Below are 22,677 nucleotides of genomic sequence, written 5' to 3' on the forward strand. Positions count from 1 at the left end.
TGTAAAGCAAGGCCAAATACACAGACAAGACAAACAAATTTAGATTCTTTCGATGAAGTAGTAGTTAGTAGAAGAATTCACAATCTCTATGCTGAAGGCATTGTTGCCACCTTAAATAAATTATTTTGCGAACTTAAGAAAAGCATTGACTTCAAAGGTTCTGAGTGGGCATTACAACAAACAGGTTACTGCGCAAGTTTTGATTTAGGTTTTAAAAAATCTATTGGAAATAGAAAACTGCTTTTTGAAAGGAAAGATATTGTCGTTTGACGGCATAAATATAGGGTCTAATCTTATTTTTTCTTTCTTTGTCGTAACAATGCATATATATATGCTAGTATTATTCAAATACGTTGTTATCTAAATTCTCTCTAGTTCGCTACCAGCATTATTTTAAACTGTAGTTACGACGAGACGTGCGAAGCGTTCAGTGTACCATCCAAGCACTATTTGTGAATAGCGTAAGTTGGTAGCCTTGCAACTGAGAGCGTTGACGTCACTGCCAAGATAGTTCTGTAGTTTTATATATAGTTAAGATAGGATATATCGTAATATAGACTATAAACACACTTTGCAGTCGTAAGAATGACTAATTACATACCAGGTAGACCCGTATCCAGGGGGTCTAGGGGACCGGGTTCCGCTAAATTTTTGCAGCCCCTAAAATTTTCACGGTAGGCTTGCAAATGAACTATAATATGGTTGGATCGCTCCCCCAAATTTCAGCCGGGTCCCCCCTACATTCTTGGGTTGGCTAACGGCCTGATGCCAGGTTGTTAACATAACACATATACTAGAACACAATATAAAAACATTCTGCAGTTGTACGAATGACTAATAATTACATCGGCGTTAATTTAATATAACATAATATAATATAGACTATAAATACTCTGGAGTCGTAAGAATGACTGCTTAGTTACAGTGTCGTAAATATCCTATAACCCATATCGTAGAATATGCTATAAAAACATTGTGCAGTCTTAAGAAAAGAATGGCTACTTATTTACCCCGTCATTAATTTTATATAACAAAATTTACCGTAAAATAGACTACAAAAACAATTTGCAGTCATAAGAATGACTAGCTACTTACATTGTCGTTAATTTCAAGTTGTGAGCAATTTCCCGCAAGAATTCCTCAAGATATCGTTTGTTTGTGTCATAATCCACACATAGGTTCCTCAATCTATACTGCAGATCAACATAAACCTTTTTAATTTTCTTGACGGGGTATTGTCCTCTTTCGGACTAGGAAACGGTAGAATGAACGGTGGAATTTTCTTTCTGTAGTCTTTGTATGAGTTTGCATACCGTTGGGTGGTTGTATCCAACCAAATGGAAAAACTTATGATTCCACCCAGGCCCGTAGCCAGCCTCCAAACTTAGGGGGGGCTAAATGTAAATTAGGGTGGGCACACACAGAGACACAGACATTATACAATATTATATATATATATATATATATATATATATATATATATATATATATATATATATATGTAAAATGTCTGTCTGTGTGTGATGATGAATAATTTCTTGGTAGCGACTGCATCCACACCCAGGTACGATATTATTGTGAAAACTAGATTGAAGTTTTTGCATTTCTAGCCAATAGCTACTCGTACATCAGTTTTAGTGACGTCAAAAGGGAGAACGTCATAAACAATTTGTAACATGGTTTCTTATTGGGTAAGGAGATTAAGAAGTGACCGTCTGCTATGTGTTGAAATCTAAATTAGCGCACGAAAGAAACTGACGACGACGCGTTTGAGTATGAGTCGGTTGAATTTCATGGTAAGCAAGTAAAATTCGAAGTTCCGCTTAGTAGTAGTAGGTTTATTTATTTTTTTTTTTTAAATCTAGGTGAATTTATTATTACCGGTATGTTATTTAATAACAGAATAATATTTTCTTGAATGTAGTAGTGAAGTAGTGATTTTCTTAAACATTATGGTATGTTATGTAATACACTGATTTACTATTTAATTTCATTGTGGTGTGTTATGTGATATACTGATTTACTACTTAATTTCATTATGGTATGTTATGTGATATAGCTACTGACTTACAACTTAATTTAGATAACAACGAGATTAGGTTCAAATATAAATTCCGATTATTTTTGGAGTATGTTAAGCAGAAGAGGTCCAGAAGCATGTAAAAAACAGAATTTGCAGGAGAAATGAATGATGCAAGTATTTAGACATAATGTAAACAAATCTATTGGCAAATTTTTACTTTGACTCCAACTGTGACTTCTGTTAAGAATTATACTATAAGTACAAGGGCCACAATGTTACTATACGATGTTAAGAATTATACTATAAGTACAAGGGCCACAATGTTACTATACGAAGTTAAGAATTATACTATAAGTACAAGGGCCACAATGTTACTAAACCTATAAGAACCGATTAAACTCACAGTTGGAGTCAAAGTAAAGACTTGCCAATCTATTCTAAGCTAACCTAAACTAATCTAGGGTAGTGTTTAGCTTTGGGGGGGGGATAGGTTTTTACCGACTTTTTTGCGATATTCTATTCACATTGGTTTGGCTTAGATTAACAACATTTAATTCAGACATTATTGCCGAGCGAGCGTCAGAGAGTGAAGGCGGGTTAGACACCCGTAGGGCACATTCTCTTCTGTCTTCTTTAGTGTTGGCCCCCAATTACTAAACAATTACCGTAATCTACTAGCAGAAATAAGCGAATTTCTATGACTTTTTTGGAAAATTATGCTGGATCCCTAAACTAACATAATATAACATAAACTAATCTAAACTAAGCTAATGTGAACAGAAATCGCCAAAATTGTACGTTTTTTTTTTTTAAAGGAAAAAGAGCTGGACCCCTTCTGCTAAACGTGAGCTTTATTTTTTTTAACCTTCACGGGAAGCAGTTTGTTTATATTTCGTGGCATCGACTTGTGGTACCTTTGAAACCTGTCTAGTTTGTGTTAACTAAGAATAAGGTTACTATCATACGTTACGGACAATATAGGTACTGATTAAGAATAGTCCGTCATAGAAATTGTAATTATGGATTAAAATGAGTCTATGCATGTAAAAAGGAAAGTAGTTATAGGATATTAAATTGCACAGTTGGACGAATTTTACACAACATGCAGGAAATCATATTTCATGTATACAAGTGTGGTACTGTAAGTATGGGACGATTACAGGATCTATACTACGTTTAAAATGGATCAGTGCGTATTAAATAGGTGTGTGTAACATACTGGTTGCCATTAATGCTGTGTCACCGGATCGAAAATCGAAAAAAAACTATCAAAGTGTACTGCATTCTGTTATATTTGGTTGGGTTAGATTAAATTGCATTAGGTTAGGGGCATACAAACTAGTGCAAAAAACTGAACAACCTGTGCTAGGTGGCCACTAAAAAACAGGAATACACTTGCAGTCAGTAGGGTCTAGCTGGTGGTTCCGCGCGGGGTGCGTCCGAAATTTGCATGCGCGTCAGCGACGGTGGGTATACGCATATGCAAGGGTAGTGAAAACGTGGGTTTTGATAGTCATACAAATTTCAATAGCACTTGTGACAGGGTTTGAAAAAGCCCAAGTTTTTCTGAAAAAAAACCAACCTACCTGGGCCCATATGGGTTTTTTCGTTTGTTTTTTTTTTCGAAATATTTCAATGCCTTTGGGGCAAACGTGTTAAAATGTGACTTACGTTTTTAAGATTGTCAATGTCACAACTTGCAACAATCTTTTATTTACTGCTGTTTTGAAAACTAGCCATCAATTTGAAATTTTTCATTGGAACACCGAGAAAATCTATACAGCTAATTTAGTGTCTCGTGCTTCTACTCTGAAAATTTCAACTTAAAAGACCGAAAATTTCGCTTTGTAGCGTGGATGCCCGCTATTTTGAACAGTAATAATAATAATAATGGCCGCCGTTTTGAAATTTTACGTTGGTATTCCGCCAAAATCTATACAGGAAATTTAGCGTATCTCGTACCTTGTAGCCTGAAAATTTAAACTTAGAGGACCGAAAGTTTTACCCTGTAGTGTGTGGTACAGGGAGATACCACACAAGTGGAGACATGTAGATCGTGTCGAGAAGCCGCCTCAGTGACGTTCGCCAAATGTGAATACCAAATATATTAAATTAAAACTAAGATATCTTTCATATTTTAAAATGTCGAATATGAAATAAATATTTCCCAGTGTAAAATAAATGATTTTATTGTTGAAGTTGACTTCCGATACTTTGTGCGTTCAATTACGGGAATTTCCCGAGCACTTGTTGCAAGACAGTTCTTTCCCGAAAATTAATTTTAAAAAGCAAAGGTATAATTCATATTTTGTGAAGTTATCTAAATGTTTCAAAATGTTTTAAATCAAATTATATATCTTCCAGCGTAAAATAAATAGTTTTATTGTTGAAGTATTCACTTCAGATGCTTTGTGCGTTCGTTTATGGGAATCAATCTTCCACTAGTATGGAAGTATGAATTCAGCACTTGAAATAGTAAGCGTTACGTAGTCGTCAGAGCTTCATGAATTAAGCTTCTTAATTTGGCAAGAATTTTTACACTATTGCTGGTGTTGATTCTACAGAATGCATATTTGAAAAGTAGCAACAAATGAACTGAACTAAGCTGCTGCTGTTGGAAAACCAAATTTTACTGAAGAATGATTACTTGTATGTCTATAATTATAATTACTTGTGTTTACCATCAAAGGTAAGAAGTCATTCTGATAGTTTTACTAATGTATTTAAATATTTTCTGGTAGTACCGGCACCTATGCAGTGACATAACTAGGGGAACAAACGTGGCTTGTTCTCCGGGTGCCTGATTGGGTAAATATTTGGGGGGCGCTAAGTCGAGTTCTTGCCCTGAGTAACAACTAGCGTATTTACATCGCTGCACCTATGCCCTTAAATCCGTAAAACCTCGATGTCGCCAAGTTGGGAAGGACACTATTCACGGAAAGTATTTTCTATTTTACTTCAAACAGGCTATAAGCATAATCCATACATTAATTTGCTCCACAATTATCCCAAGCTAAGTTTTTTTTTCTTTCTTTTTGTAATTCATTCATTGCATTTAGAAATTTATGAAGGTCTTATGTTGAATGTTAGTGTGTACCTTAACGTGAAAGCATTTAATTCGCCCAAAAAAAGTCCAAAATCTGGGGGGAAAAAAATTTCAATGTGATCACCTTAGTTGTACCAATAATATACTAACAAAAAGCCAGGTGGGTTTTTTAGATGGGTGCAATCCGAAAAAAACCCACCGGGTTTTTTCGGGCTAGGCCGCTTGGACAAACCATGACTTGTCATGATTTCATACTAGTAACGTTTCACTTGTAAAGATAAAATATAGCTTCTATACACTGTGCAGACGTACATTGCCTTTGAGTTAGAAGTCGCTTACCGTCAAAACTGAGGCTTGCAAACTTTTGCAATTTTAAGAAGAAAATGAATCCCACGTACCCTTTTACCACGCTGAAAATATGTTCATTTTCTTTTCTGTATTTTCAATTCATTTCCCATCAGGGTTTGAAAAAGCCCAACCCACCTGGGCCCATATGGGTTTTTTCAGGTATTTTCGGGTTTAATTGGGTTTTTTCGGGTTTTTCCGAAATATTTCAATGTCTTTGGGGTAAAAGTGTTAAAATATGATTTATATTTAAAGATTGTCATTGTCACAACTTGCAACAATTTTCTACTCTCTGCCGTTTTGAAAAAGGGCCGCCATTTTGAAATTTTACATTCGATCGCCAAGAAAATCTATACAGCAAATTTAGCATATCTTGTGCTTCCACCGTCAAAATTTCAACTTAAAAGACTGAAAATTGCGCTTCGTAGGGTAGATATTCGCTGTTTTGAAAAAATGACCGCCATTTTGACATTTTACGTTGGTATGCCGTCAAAATCTATACAGAAAATTTAGTGTGTCTCGTGCGTGTACTCTGAAAATTTTAGCTTAAAAGGCCGAAAGTTGTACCCTGTAGTGTGTGTGTAGAGGCAGACAAACGAATTGAGTTGATTTTGAGTTTAACGTCCCTTTCAGCACCGAGGCTATATGAGACGGGACGTACTGATTAAAGTGAAATCCGAATCACATGAGCTCCTTCCGGGAAGCAAACCCAGGTCACTCACGCCGAAGACGCGTACACTAACCGCTTAGCCATGGAGGACCTCGGCAGACAAATGAACAAATGTAGATCAAGTCATCCAGAAGCCTGACTGACGTTCGCCAAGTATGAATACCAAGAGGGGTCTATTAATTTAAAACAAAGGTACAATTCATGTTGTATGAAATAAATAAATGTTTCATAATGTCTTACATGAAATTAACATTTTCCAGCGTAAATAAACCTGCCGTATTTTCTCCATGAGAATACGGGACACCTCAGACCCCCCTCCCCTCAACTTTCCAACACAATGAATTGAACTATAGTCTGGTTATGAACAAAAGTGTAATAGGCCGCGGTGGCTCAGTGATAGAGCGTTTACCTCTGGTGCATGGGATCCCTAGTTCGATCCCAGCTCGCGCCAAGTGAGCTTTATGGTGGTCAAACACCTTGTGCGTGGATTTTCTCTGGATTCTCACGTTCCCTCCCACTTTCTTCATTCCGTCATTTCATTCATTTCTGATCATCACCGTCACCTTGAGAATAGCTGGCATAACCGAGAGACTAAAAGTAAAATATTTCATTTTATTTAAAGAATATAATTGGCGAAAGTTCACTAAGCAGCAGCTGCTTTTCTCTCTTCGTACCCTGCAATTAATCGTATAGACTAAAGATGCCTAAAAACTTAAGATGTGCTATAACAATGCTTTACAGGAAAACAATATGCAAATTATTTAAATCAGTGGTACAATCTACCTTCAATATTCTTCGCGCGTTTAGCAATATTTATTTACATGGCTGTATTTGCCAAAATTACGTTCGTCAGTTTAATCTGATGAAAAGCTGATTTTTCTCCCTGTGTCGTGTGTCACAGGACCAGATTTGCATTTTTCTAAGACCTGGACCAAAGCACAATTCTGTGCCCCTAGCTTCTGAAAAAGATTAAAATTCTTGTTAACTTATCTAATGTGTTGCTGGAGAACAGGTCAGCCATCTTCCCTGTGTTTGTAAATGTAGAAACACTGAAAGCCTTTTATATATATATATATATATATATATATATATATATATATATATATATATATATAATGTTTCGGAGAGTATCCGAGTTTCCATCAAGTTCAATGGAAAAAGTAGCATTGCAAATTTCACTCGCTATCAAGTCGAACAGGGTGGTGTAATAACTTCCTCGAAACTGCTACATGCAACAGTTCATTCACTAATTACAGGATTCCCAGCCAATGTCAGATTTTTTTTGTTTTTCACTTTTCGAATAAGCTGATATTGATAGCAGAAATGTAACGGAGTTAAAATACGGACATTTCCCTTCCCAACTAAATTTACGGGGACGCGGGATACTCGGGGCCCAAATACGGGACTGTTCCGTTTTTTACGGGACGTACGGCGTAAAATAAATAGTTTTATTTTTGAAGTATTAATTTCCGATCCTTCTGCGTTTAATTCGGGAATTTCCCGAGCACTTCTTTCACGGCGTGTACATCAAAACTTCCACCAGTATGGAAACTTGAACTCAGCACTTGAAATAGTAAGCGTTACATAATCTTCGGAACCCCGAGCATTAAGCTTCGTTCAACCAGATTTTTGTTGAGAACTTGTGTTTTAGAGCAAAGGTAAGAAATAATACTAATAGTTTTACTAATGTATTTATATATGTACTATTAGTACCGGCACCTATGAGCTTAAACCCGTTAAACGTATGAGTGATAATGTCCCTCGGTGTCGCCGAGTTGATGACCACACTATTCACGGAAAATATTTTCTAAAGTACAAAGTTGCTTATTTTACTTCAAAAGGCTATAAGCATAATCCATACATTAAATTGTTCTATAACTATCTCAAGCTAAGGTAAGTTTTTTAAATTCATTTAGTGCATTCAGAGCTTTATAAAGGTCTTATGTTGAATGTTATTGTACACCTTAACGTGAAAGCCTCTAATTCGCCCAAGGAAAGTCTAAAATCTGGTAAAAATCACTTACAATGTGATTACCTTAGTTGTACAAGTAATATACTAACAAATAGGTCAAAAACCCAGGTGGGTTTTAAAGTGGGTTTTTTCAGGTGGGTCCAACCCGAAAAAACCCACCGGGTTTTTTCGGGCTGGGCCCACTTGGGCAAACCGTGTTTCCCATTTACCACACACTGTTCGCCTGTTTTACATACCGTGTCTTTCGTAAAATTTCAACAACTGTTGCTCGTTATTTTTCAATAGTTCTATATAACTCACACATGATATGTGACCGCCTTAATATACACGCGCCATTTCCACGCTCCTTTCGCGCCATTATCTCCGCGATATAGTCCATCCACCTCCACATACATTGCCGATTAGAACTTACAAACTCAACCATTTTCTTAGCTTTTACTACTGCCGTTACCTGACTTTCATTCATTATTCCTCACAAACTTAAATAAATTCTCCAACTGACCCGCCAAATTTCCTAAGATTGGTCCGGCGATATAGCACTTAGCCCTACTAATTTCCGCCGGCGCAGTATTTCTGCACCATGTACGACATCTTTTATGTTTACATGCACTGTCGTTGTCAATATGCACCTCTGTCGCTAACGCGCCTGTTCCCTTGGCGCGGGCACCCTTGCTACGCTTTTGGCCTGATTCACTTAGATAGCATTTTCGCTTTTAACTGCTCCTAACACAAGTTGATGTATATATATATATATTACAGTCGTTTATATGACACACCCGAACGCGTATGTCATGCCTACCCTTAGAAACGATTTCTAAGGCACTTTGAGTGAATTTGATGGTAATAGCATAGCACGTAGTTATTTCCTGGGTACATCAGTTTGCATGCTTATTGTCAACCTATGCACAATAATTTGGGCATGTGCCAGGTTAATAAGGACCTAGAATCTTAAGGAATCATTTAAGGTAAAAAAAAAAAAAAAAAAAGCAAAGGGAAATGGTTTATTATTCTCAATCATCACCTTAAATTACTTCACAAATGAAGACTGCTTAATATAACAACAATCATGCAGGTTAAGAATCTGAGATCATACCTTATGTTGCAATGCATTTCATTCTTTTATGATTAAATATACTCTTACGACCTTCAAACATTTCTTGCGGGACGAGTTTCATTCCTGTGTGCAGATTGACTTTAGGAAGGCTTAACTCATGCCCCTCGTTGTGATGTATGCTATAAAGACTGTCAAGCAAAAGACTACTAACCGTCCTGTGCCAGATGACCACTAGTAAGCAAGTAGTATCTCTAACCAAAGCTGGAGTCCGGTGGTGCGTCCGTAGGGAGCATGTGCATCGTCAATGGAAGGAACTGTATAAACAAAATTAGTGGGAAAAACATTTTTATGGTACAGAACCCCATGCCCACTTCTTTGAGACACTTTTACGACCACACGTTTCCTTACCACACAGGCCTATTTTATTATAGTTTCCTTATGGAGTATCACACCGTAAAGACCAGACAGCTTGCAGGTAATGTACTCGTGTATGCATCTTTTTTTATTATTTGTTTATTTACTGGTCTTGGTCTTTTGGAATAATATTAAGTACTTGCACTTTTTTTCAACATACCTCAAGTTGAATCAAAGTGATAAAAATAACATAATAAAATCATCTTTACCATATACTCCTTCACAGGGGTATCGTACACAATATAATGTACAGAAGCCGCGATGGCTCACTGGTCTCCTCTGGTGCTGGGGGTCCCTGGTTCGATCCCAGCTCGCGCCAAGTGAACTTTGTGGTGGACAAACCCCGTGTGTGTGTGGGTTTATTCGTGGTTCTCCCACTTCCTTCTTATCACTATTTCTCATTACCACCGTCTCGCTTACCTTAGCCGGCATAATCTTGGGACGTAAAACTCAAAGTTTTCCTTTCATTTTACAATATATACACTCGGAACGACTTTTTTTATTGATGTAATATAATGTGAATGACAGTGATACAAGTTGGACATTCGACGCCCCAATTCTGTGCTGCACTCCTATTTGCCACTTCGGCTTGTGCATTTCTCACTAGGTTTTAAAGCAAATTCTCTTGTATAAAGATTTCTGTTAAAACTAGGTCTAAAATATAGTTAGGAATTTCAAAGTAATACTAGTAGTTAATTTTATGCACGCACACACACACAGTAAATTCAGTTTCAGTCTTAGAGTTTCAGCGATTTTCCTTCCTTTCTATTGGTATGTCTTGCCATGGAATTTGTTTCGGTACAGTGGAAAGGCAGATATGAGATTGAACACTATTTAAAGTTTCTGTGCAGGTGGAAAAAAATCATTTTTGTTAAATTTTTTTATTTAAATCGATTTTTTTCATTTAAATCAAATCTGTCTCCTCGTATATAACAAATCGCGAACTGAAGAAAAAGCATTAGAAATTAGTATTAAATGCTAATTATGCTATTTAAGTGAAAGTATTGGGGTTGAATTTTGAATTATCCCTAATCGTTACTTACTTCCTCTATTGTCATTGGTGATTTTTCTAAGAACATTTAGTGCTGCTTTTACATCTTGGGCGTTAATAATATTTTGAAAACTTTAAATGTATTATGTAGGTATAGTAACCAGTAACCTCCTTAAAGAGATAAAACCTTATTGCATCAATGGATGTACAATTACTTGTACTTTTATAAAAATGGATGTACTTTTATAAAAATATTATTCGTGTAAAGAACAGTAACCTTTGTAAACATGTTTAAAATAACATCATGGATTTCACTTGAAATTATTTGTAACATTATCAAAATGGTATAGATGTACTGGACGGTGACTTTGACGGAATAAAAATAACAAGGACTGTTATATTGTTCTGGATATTGTCAAAAAATTATTATTATAGAGGTATTTTGAACTTCTATAATAATATCCATATCCATAAGATCTTTTTGGATAATTTAAAATTCACACAGCTCATGTGACTCATTGTCTCAAGGAAAATTTTCCGATATACAGAATATCAACGTGATTCACAATACACAAATAAAAATTTATGATATGAGCTGGCAACTTTCTATGTCTGATCAAAAGAATACAAAAACTACATCCACCGTATTAAAGCATGCTGCTTCTCCATTAAATAAGTGACCAGCTGCTTCGACACTGTTCAGCCCTGGCGAGTCTGTTGCTTTTACTTGGCTGATGTTTTTATTATTTCCGTCTTGTTTTTAACCTTCGTGATTAAGGCTCCAGGGGAGAATTAAAGGCTAGGTAGTGCAAAGGACTTGAGGAATTACAGTTACTGTAATATGATTCTGTACACGTACTAATCTTTTTCTTTACAGTCTTCAGAGTATAACAATCGTCACAATCAATCGACGTAAAAAGTAAAAATGGAAGGATAGGTTTCTCAGGAATGTGGTTAAAAGAGGATTGAGTCCTAATTTTTATTTAAGCTACACAACTGAAAATGTTGCTGAAACCATTATCATCTTACGATGCGAGGTTGGCTATCGAAACATAGTAATATACGTGGACACGGTTAAAAGTTAACAGAAAAAAGGTAGAAAAGCTTTCATACCGTGCTGTTGTGCGTTCATTAACGAACCTTTCAATCTTGAAATTGAAAATTTTTGGACCATGAAAAAGCTGTAAATTTGATTATTTAGTTTGAGTGGGAACTTTGTAGGAGTCATAGACGACTCAATCGAATAGACTACATACCATTTCCTGTATTTTTCCCTTTTATTTTTGTCCTCGTGTATAGAAGTATGAGCAAGTTTAGATTTTTATGTACCTGTCGATTTTTTTTAAATGCTTCTAAATAACAATGTATTCTCATTGGTTATCAGTGTCGATACTTCTTCATATATAAAAGCAACTCGCCAACTAATGTGATATATCTTGTATTATTACATCATAAGATTTATTTAATTAATACTTCGCTAAACTTATGATCCTTGCATGTGGACATTTGATACTTATTGTTTTCGATTTTATCCTTTTGCAGAACTGAGATTGACAGCACTGTATCGCGAACTGCTCCGCTGTTTGAATCTCAAGAGTTGGCAGTTTACTAATTACAAAATCATTCAAGACCACTTTGTACTCTCTCCTTGTGGTCTCCTTAACCAGACCACGCTATCAAATCTCTGCTCGTAAATAAGCAGAATGCAAGGAACTCTGTGTTAGGTAATGATATTAAGATGTCAATATTAAGATACAATGTTCTGATAAAGCTGATTATTTATTTCATTCTTTATTTTATTTTATTTTATTGTATTTTTGAACTTACATCAGTATTTATATGTAGCAAGGAAATACCTTATCGACACCCATTCATTTTTTTTTTCTCCACAATCAAACACTCCGATATGGGACATCCTTCATCCTTCATACAAAACATATTTGTAGGTATTCTTCATTATACAGTCTCACTTTCAAATTAAAGGAAGAATCACATAGTGCTGCCATTGAGTGTTACTTACACAGAACAGGGGAAATCAGCTTCCCGATCATCGCATAGTTAATGCGTTGAACGAAAGGAATGAAATTAGTTTTATCAAATGTGGGCATATTAGAGAAAGCTAATTTTATGAGCGCATTGAGGCTCCTTTTGAGAATAATTTAGTTTTCTGAACTTCAGTTTTACTGTTTCTGTACAGTGCTTAAACATTGTTTCTAACGAATTACAAACATGGTCAGTTGAGTCAAGAGTGGAAATTGTTTTGCTTCCTTGTTCTTTCTTAAATGACACTGCTGAAGAAATAAAGAAAGAAAAAGAATACAAAACACTACTTTTCTAGTTGAAGCATCAATATTTCAAACGTTTAGTTCCGAATTGAGATCAAGAGTATCTACAATTCTGATTCTTCTTAGTGTAAAATTATTATGTAAACCTGGAAAACTGCTAGATGGTTTTCGTAGAATAGTTGTACCTTTTGGTATACAGTATAAATCCGGTTTTATACTTTTCAAGGGACTTGACAGAAAAAGAGAAAATGGTGGAAAGCTTTTTAGGCTATATATAATTAACAGTACAGTATATAGATTTACAGAGATTATTTGCGATTAGTCTAAATATCTAGCAGTAAAGAACAACATTAAAGTAAACAATTTTCAGAATACATTTTGTACATCTAACTGTTAGTTATTTCTGTCTGGCTATGTATTATTCAATTTGCATAGCATTGGAAGGTATTTATGTAATACTATTAGTACTTTTGAAGTTCAATATACAGTTAACTTTTTCCTGTATCCCAAGTTCTTTTTTAAATTTAATTAACCATTTCTCCTCTACATTCGCTGGTTTACAAGATGTGAATGACGGAGAATTCAAATTTTCCTTAACGTAAAAGCGGGAAGTGGAATATATTGTGAACGTAGGGAAACTGAAAAGGCCGAGAATAATGGTGAGAAAACTTGAATTCTGAAAACGGGTATGTATCTTAATAATTACTAGGATAAATATTAGATACCTACTTGCAGATTATTCTATTAATTAATAAATAAACAGAATCGATCATATTCAAAATTACTTTAACCTGCTACCATAAATCATGATTTTAACCATGGCCATCTTGAGTATGTGACACGTTTGGTGTGGTCTTCCAAATGTAGCAACACTATTCTGCGTACGAGTTGCAGGGGGAAAAGATCCTTATGTAGCACTTAGGAGTAGCATATTTATATGTTTATTTCTTTATTATTTATTTGTGTATATATCTATATCTATCTATCTATCTATCTATCTATCTATATATATATATATATATATATATATATATATATATATATATATATATATATATATATAATTGTTTTTCGATTACAGGGTGTCTAGCAGTTATGCCTGGATACCTTAGTAAGTTAAGTACGTGTCATCGCTAAGATGAATAGGATGTGTAACTTCCAGTTTCCCCAAATACAGTAATCGAAGAATTCAATGGATGATGCTTAACGTGTGACTCACCGTAAGTTTGCAACAATAATTGCATCTTGCTTAAGTAAGAGTAGAATGCAAGGCCTAAATACGAGTATAAAGAGGTTGATTTAAACTCAGAGCAGTAATGTAGAATTTGTACGTGAAAGTGATTGTATTTTGTCTTACTGTACATAAAGACATATAGCTGAATGAAGAAATGAAGAAGTGTGTTTACATTCGATCAGCAAATTAACATTTCAAGAAATTTATTGTTTGCCAATATTATATCTAAATTTACTTTGAATATTAAAACATAGTAACAAAATGAAAACCCATGAATATTTATCTTAATAGTGCTGTTCAAATACATATTTTTAATATCTTCTTTTTTAAGGTTCCCTTGTATTCAAAGTTTCATCTTCAAAAATTTTATTTTCGTATTTTAAAATTTAAGTATTTCCGTATTTTTCGAAATATACGAGACGTGGTCAAAAGATACGGTGAATAATTTTACCATGTTAAAAACAAAGTAATAAGCTTACATGGAATTCGATTTAATCTCCTTCAAAGTACTGACCTTGGCTAGCAATGCACTTATCCCAACGTTGAATCCATGACTGGAAGCATTCCTGGAAGGCTTTTGGAAGGGCGTTCAGCTGCTCTGTCGTAACCCTCTTGATGTCAGGAATGGTGTCAAAACGTTTTCCTTTAAGCACAGTTTTAATTTTGGGGAAGAGGCAGAACTAGCATGGTACTATATCCGGAGAGTACGTGTGGATGTGGACAAACACCAATATTTTTATCGGTCAAAAACTCTTGTTCGTCAGTCGAAAGTCGGAGAACGAATTTCGCATCCACTCTCCTCATTGGCAAATCGGCGGTTAAAATGCTAAAATTGTGAGATGCTAAGTTCTTCGGTAAGCTCTTAAATAGTTATTCGCCTGTTTAAGCGAACAAATTTTTCCACTTTATGCACTTTTTTTTTTTTTTTTTTTTTTTTTCGTGATTAATCGACGTCCCGAAGATAGCTTGTTCTCTACCGATTCATTTCCGCTTTTAAATCGTTCATACCACTTGTAAACAGTCTTCAGAGTTACAGCATTATCAGCATACACCAATTAATATTTCGTGAGTTTCTTGGCACTTATCTGCAACTTGAAACAGAACTTAATATTTCGCGTTGTTCGAAATCCATGATGCGCAAAAGACACGGTAAACACGACCTCCCTCTAGCGGCTCTGGACGCGGAGTGACAAGTCAGAACGTGTTTCATCTTGACGCTGGCTGTCTCAACGGATCAGCTATCGAACAAATTACATCAAATGAGTGTAGCGTCAGCAGTTGCTGCTTAAAAGGGGGAAAAAAAATCGTATTTTTGATCACACATTGTACCTGAGAGCTGTTTTGATCCCTGCATTCAAAATTCAAAATAGTGAGATTGTAGATGTTCGTTTTCATTGGATTTTATTTGTTTGTTGCGCACTGAATAACCTTTTTTTATTGACGTATTTTCAGTAATAATTCTATTTTATTTTATGTATTTATTATCTACACTGAACTAATAGTTTACAGTTCCACGTTAATTGAGGGTCCAATATCTAGTGTTAGTGGTTTGGTCTATGAAATTCAGTTAATCGTGAATTACCTTTAACAGGCTTCGAGCCGTATGCTTGAGTTTGAATTAATGAGGAATGTGTTCAGGGAAGATCATTGGACTATATCTGTGTTCCACGTTCTGAGTAGTGAATGGAATGAGGAAATACATTGTCCGTTGTTATATGCACTACAGAACAAGCCCATTTCTTTCATCTTAAGGTAGTTCACAATGTATTTTTACAATTCAGGCACTAAAGAAAACTAAACATAATAGATTTATTTTATTTTTACCCGATAATTTGTCATAGATTTTCTTTCATTTATTTATTTACTTCATTGTTATTTACTTAGGAAGTATCGTAGTAGAATTGAGGAGTTTGGTGTAATAAGGGCGTAAGCCTTTCGCTTAAAAGGTTACGCCCTTTTTGCATCAAATGCATGAGTGGTTTTTATCATGCTTGTTAAGCCTCCTGTCAAAATTTCAACTCGATATCGGAATAAAATGCTTCATATTACATTGTTTTATGTAAGAAAAAAACTCCAGTTAAATTTTCAACATAGTTTTCTCCAAATGCATATTTCAGTCCTACGCCCTTATTGCATCAAACTCCCAATTAATATTTAACTATTTTCGAGGTTTATTTTTAAAAATTGGTAAATTGAAGTATTAGGTTCACCATGCTTAAAACAAGCCGTTTATGCAAGATGTGCATCACTAAGAATTAAAGGACTAAGGAGGGAGTAATTAAAAGTTACAACGGAGAGCTTTCGAGGAAAAAGAAAAACAATTAAACTACTGTACAGTTAACGAAAGTTGGCTTCTGACAGGTTGACAGAACACGTAGTATATTGGAAGCACTCTTATCAAAGGCTCTGCAACTAACTTAGAATGTTTAACTCATAATTTTATAATTGTAATAATACGAAAGGAACATCTGATTTCCAAATAATAACTATAATAGAACTTGGAATATTAATATTCTACAAGAAGATTAAAGAAGAGTTAACACAATCTTCTAATACTGAATCAAAGTTGGATTCGAACACTGTGTTAAAAAGAAGGTACTTTTTAACCTATTGAAATATACTTTAATTGAACTTCTGCCTTTATAACTTAACAAGGGTATTTCTCAAACACATCTACAAATTATAGTAAGTTACTGCTTCTGTGTACTTTAAATACAAATTCTCGTGAAACAGGCAAGTAAAAGACTTTTTCTCAGAGTGTAATTGGAAAACGCATGCAGAACAGAAAACTAAAACTGCAAATGATTTACTAAACTTTGTTTCGTGCTAACTTAAAACTAATTCTTTTATTTAAACAGCAATAAACAGAATACGTGAGTTAAATAAACTGTAAAAATATTTGTGAAGCCGAAGCTGTCTTTTACTGTCTAGAAATCGAAGGCAACATAATTGGTTCCCGAAATAACACTAGGAATATAATAATACCATTGTGATTCCCAAGACACACACTATATAAGTATTAATTATTCTTAATATAATTGCTGTATGATCGTTGAGTCACAACTATTTGTTTTGCCTAACCCGTGTATAAGTTTCTTTTTTTTTTTTTTTTTTCTTGTGATATTTTTGCATACTAAAATGTTAGTTTCTTGATATTTTAGAAATGGTTTTCATTGTTTCCAAAACTTTTTTTTGTAGGTGAGTTGCAGTACAAAAATTGTCACATTCCTTGTAAGGAGCAGAGAATGAAGAAATTTATTGTTATGCATGATTTGCACAAGCCTGGAAGAGAGAATGGAGTCAGTTGGATATCAATCTGTGGTGCTTTAGATCAGTTGTGAGCATCCTTTTTGATATCTTGGTGTTGTTCATTGAAATCAACGAACTTACACAAGCTGGAAGTGTGAACGAGTACGCAAGTGCGACCAAATAAAACATTTACGAAATTGAGAACATGATAAAAATTCTATTTTTGAAACAAAATATACTAATTGGTAAATTTAAATTTACTTAACATGTATGATAGACAAAGCACTTCATATTTACTTAAATCAGTACTTATGGCATTTCTTGAAACGTTTCCACGTATTGTTAACGTTTATTCAGGCTCACATGAAACTTGTCAGGTATAATGTAAGCCTGCCATTTGGTCAGTAGAAATCAAAACACGTATTTATTAAAAAAAAAAAAAATCGTCGGAACTCTTGCAATACCAGTTATTTTTTCTTTCTTTTATAGAGGCTTCATTTGAACAACTTGTTGAATTTATTGACCGTTTGTTGCAATACGTTCATGGTGTTCTTTCGTTTGCAATACGTTCTTTTTATGAATGATCATTAAAATTGAGAAAAACAGGTTTATAATTATTAGAAAGTATCTGGGTATGTTCTAAGTTAAAAGCTAAGATGTAAGTTCCATATTAGCGGTACAAATCTGAGATGACATACATCATTCTCTGTAGTGAATATAAACTTGTTAAACTGCATTTAGGTAAGTGTAAATAATAAGTAGTTTATTATCGAAAATTAGGTTTTCATTCCTGCCTATAAAGATAATCAAGTTCTGAAGCTTTTTTACCCACCACCTTCGAACATCGATATGTCACCTAAGACGTACCTGGACGATCAAAAATAATCCCCATCAGCATCAACACCCTCTGCCTACGTTCTGGAAGGTCATGGATTCCATCGTAATAGAACCTAATGGGCCGTAAAACAAAGGAGGTATCAAGTGCATTTTGCATCTCTACTAGGGATTTGAACTGGCGTCCTCTAAGGTGATTGTCCAAGGAATGAAACAGGTGATAATCGGATAGTGTAATGTCCGGGGAGTATGCTGGGTGCAATAGTGTTTCCCATCCAAGGTGTAGAATGGTGTCCCGGGTCATCCTAGCCACGTGGGGCTTAGCCTTGTCCTGTAACAGGAAGTCCCCTTTGCGATTCAGAAGTGCTGACTCCAAAGTTTTAAATTTTTCTTCAACACGGCTCAACCGCTGACAGTACACAGTTGCATTGATGCTCTGACCAGGTGGTAGCAGTTCCAGATGCACGATGCCGCGAGCAGTCCACCAAACACACAAGGAAGACCTAGTGCTGTGCTGGTTTCGGTTATTTTGAAACCAGTTCATGGGATAGTAACGAATAATAACGGCGCCGTGGAGCTTCGTACAAGACCCACTTCTCATCACATATCAACACCGTGTTCAGAAATGGCTCCTTGATCAGACGAGACAGCAAAGAAACGCAGGTATCTGCTCACGTTGCATTCTGGCTCGGAGTCAAATTATGTGGGACCTATCGACTCAGTTTGTAATGGTTTCTCCACTCATACTGAATTGTAGTCCCAGTTCCTCACATATCTGGCCACTGTTTGCCTGAATTGCTGCTTGAAGATCTTCATTTTGTACATGTGGTGGTCTTCCTGCACGTGGTGCGTCTTCGAGTGTTTCGTCACCGTTCTTAAACTTGTTAAACCACCACTGCGCTTTCTACGTAGTCAGGATACCCTCACCAAAAACGTGGCATATTTTCCGCCGCGCTGCACCGGCATTTGACCCCAGTTTGAACTCGTACAGCATTCACGCCCTTGTGACATTCTGTCCCATGTTCACTCTGTCCTTACGCAAGTTCACGGTGTAACTGAACTGCCACCATCACAGTATGTTGGATATACCCATACCAAGAACTGACCTTCGCCTTATTTCCATTCGCATTCAACTTACGGTGTGTGGGCCAATTGAATGCAGACCTCACAAAAAGTGACAGAACTTTGTTGGTTACCTTTATAATATTAGTGAATACATTTACGTTAAGTGTGTACGTTACACTTTGGATTTGGTTAGTACTTCTATGTTTTGATTGGGAATAGCTTCAAACGTCACCATATTCCTTGATAGCAATGAGTCATGCCGAACATCTCATTTCCAGAATTCAATATATTACCAAAATCTATTGAATGTTTAGAAATGTATGTATAATTTGCACACCCTTCGAAGAAAGAATGGAGGTAGTTGAAAATCAATTCGTAGTGCTTTTAACCAATTATTAGCATCTGTTTTGATATCTTACTGTAGTCCATTGATATCGTCGACCTTAGACAAGCTGGTTTGGAAGTGTATTATATGATTCATGTAATATTTTCTTCTTTCTGGTTAGATCATTGGTTCATATCAGACAGGACATCACCATCAGTGAAAAGTTATTTACATTTTTTAACGTACGTTGTAGTATAGCGAATCCTTTACGTATAGAGTCGTCAAAGGTCTGATCATATACAAGTAATGAGAACAATGTTATAAGTCCTATCTGGTTTTATGCATAAAACATCTGTTACATTCCCTGAATTTAATTGGCTCCCATCTCTGTATCTTTTTTACCACACGTGTGGAAGGCGTCATAACCGTCAGCACGTCAGTCTTTGTCAATGTACCGCAGCGATCACCATGTTGTATGTGATGTCTTTCCTTGTGTTGTAGTGCTTTTCGCGAAGTGGTCATTTTTGACGAAGAGGTCGCCACGAAGTCCCTGAAAACATTGTTGTGAACTGCACCCACTTGCCACTTCAATCTCGATCCACGCACGTCGTTTTTCCGAAACATATTGTTATGGCGCATCAAATTGCCTTCTCTAGAACATTGCTTTGTTTTGACTGAATAACACATAGTAGTTATCTCTCGCCGTACTTCATCGTCTCACACTCCCTTATCACCTGTGGAACTCCTGTAGTGCTGAGACACATCCTTCTGCCGTATGAACAGTGTTGCCATTATTTTTCTATCTAAGCTCTGTATTTGGGAAAGTATATACTTTTTTTTTTTAATTTTATCTTTTTCATCAAGTAAATATGAAATTGTGCATTTCTCATACACTATAAATTTCTTCACAGACAAGGATTAGAGAAACGAACATTTAAAATACGAATCATTTAATATAAATGTAATTTAAGAGTGTTAGAAGAATTATGTACAGTATATTGAAATGACCACTTCCTTCGAGGTTGAGATGATATAGTGTTGTTTTTCTGATATTGCTTAGTTTTGGTGTGTATCAATGAAAAGTTCAGTTGTGAAACTACAATCATCTTAAATACAAATTATTTTAACGCGTGATAACTGAAATCATCATTTGTAAATGTAATTGAATTAATTCATAAATTAAAGGAAATGTTTGTATTATGGGTAAGTTTATTAGATATTGTAGTATCTACATCTTTATTCCTTATTACATAAGTTGCATGCTTTTGGTGTTGGTAACTTTGAACAGTGATCACCATGTTATCAACAGTATACGCAACAGTATGAACAACATTGCGTACAATTGTTTGCTTAGGTTGGAGAAAAGAATTATGACACCATAAATAAATTTATCTGTGAAATAGGGTATATTTACCATACATGTTTTATAAGGACTTCGGATTTTTTTTATTTATTTTTTTTCACTTTAAAATACATGGCTCAGACTCTGATTGACAAAGGAATATTTAGGGCTCGCATACTCATTTTTGGTGAGGTGTCGTATTGTAATTTCAGTATTTTTGATTTTTATGTGTTTTGTAGAATTGAAGAATAGGATCGTAATAAACAAAATATTGTAGTACTTGTTGTTTAGTTTCATTACTTTTTTTCTTCCATCCTCTGTCTTAAGTTCCAGAATAGAAAACAAGCTTTTCAGTAAAGTCCATATATCCTTGTACACGGATATGTAAGAATTCTGAATACGTAAGATTTTCTCAGGAAACCCCCTTTTTCCCTCTTTCTTTCTTTCTTGGAATATTGAGCTATAACACATGGCAAAATAAAATTCCACTATATCTGGTTTTCTGGCTCCTTCCTTCTTACGATAGATATTTTGCTCACGTTCCCCCCCCCCCTTTTTTTTTTTAACTTCAAAGATAACATACAGTATCTACAAATTATTAAACATATAAGGTGTTTCAAGGGAAAAGGGCAATACTTTGAGAAACGGTAGTATGACTAATTCTAAACAGATAACTTCATAGGAGCTTTGGTCGTATACTCAACGATTTGAGAGGTATTGGTTGTGAATCACTTTTTACCTTAGGCTGCTTATTTCTCAGTCTGTCGTCACTCTACAGAGGTGAGACATAATGCACTTAAAATTTGATGGGATGACTTTTCCAACGGTATGCAACTTGTAGCAGGTGGTGTCTTTCAGAGGGAAGTTGTAGAGTACATATAACATTAATTTAAGATTTATTTAAGGGAACTGTGTGGTAACGTTGATTTCCAATTTCCTTCAATAACATAAGAACCTTCATGCCTCAGCAGATACATTCGCTTTCTCAACATAGTCTCCATTAAGAACCGTCGTGGCAACTTCTCTATGTCCTTTGCGAACCACTTTTTCGGAGTCTGTTGCACCCACGTCCGGACAGCGTCTTGCAGTTTCTGGAAGTCTGCGAAATATTGTCCACGCACCGGTTTCTTCAATCCCTCGAAGGGTGTAATCAGAAGGGACCAAGTCAGGAGAATAAGGTCGGTGTGGGACCAAGTCAGGAGAATAAGGTCGGTGTGGCATCACCTAGAACCCCAGCTCATTAGTGGCAGTTATGGTTGTCCGACTCGTGTGGGAACGAGCGTTATCGTGTTGCAGGAGCACTCCTTTCGCCCATTTTTCTGGTCGTTTCCTCTGAATTGCACGGCATAAACTCCGCAGCGTTGTCACGTATGACTAGCTGTTAATGGTGGTCCCGGGTTCCAACCAGTCAATGAGGATAATTCCATCCTTGTCCCAGAAGACAGTGGCGATGTGTTTGCCTACTGAGGGCTGCGTGGGGAACTTCTTTGGCGTGGGGCTGCCTTTATGCTTCCACTGCATTGATTGGGCTTTGGTCTCTGGCTCATGGTAGTGTAGCCAAGTCTTTTCGCCAGTAATGAGTTTGGACATAAAGCCTTCTGGATCCTGGCTGTAGTGCTCCATAAGATAACTTCTCACGTCCTTGCGTTGTTGTCTTTGTGTTGCATGCAGGGATTTGGGCCACCTGGCAGACACCTTACCCATCTTAAGGTGTTCGTGTACTATGCGGTGCAAAGTGATTCTGGCGGTGCAAAGTGACTGTGGCCGCCTCAGTTCCGTGCACGTGATGCACCTGTTTTCCTGAGCAAGCCGCTCCACTCCTGAAGTG

At 35.9% G+C, this 22,677-nt stretch overlaps 1 long non-coding RNA gene across 1 annotated transcript; it reads left to right on the forward strand.

Annotated features, from left to right (window-relative positions):
* Positions 1-1,701: 1,701 nt before the first annotated feature.
* LOC145673795 (uncharacterized) lies at positions 1,702-21,128 on the forward strand. Its single transcript, XR_014128816.1, has 4 exons — positions 1,702-1,796; positions 12,058-12,239; positions 13,882-14,020; positions 17,233-21,128. It is a non-coding gene; the product is annotated as an uncharacterized LOC145673795 (long non-coding RNA).
* The last annotated feature ends 1,549 nt before the right edge of the window (positions 21,129-22,677 follow it).

This window comes from Thermobia domestica, chromosome 17, assembly GCF_964235325.1.
Source record: "Thermobia domestica chromosome 17, izTheDome1.hap1.1, whole genome shotgun sequence".
NCBI classification, from domain to species: Eukaryota; Metazoa; Arthropoda; class Insecta; order Zygentoma; family Lepismatidae; genus Thermobia; species Thermobia domestica.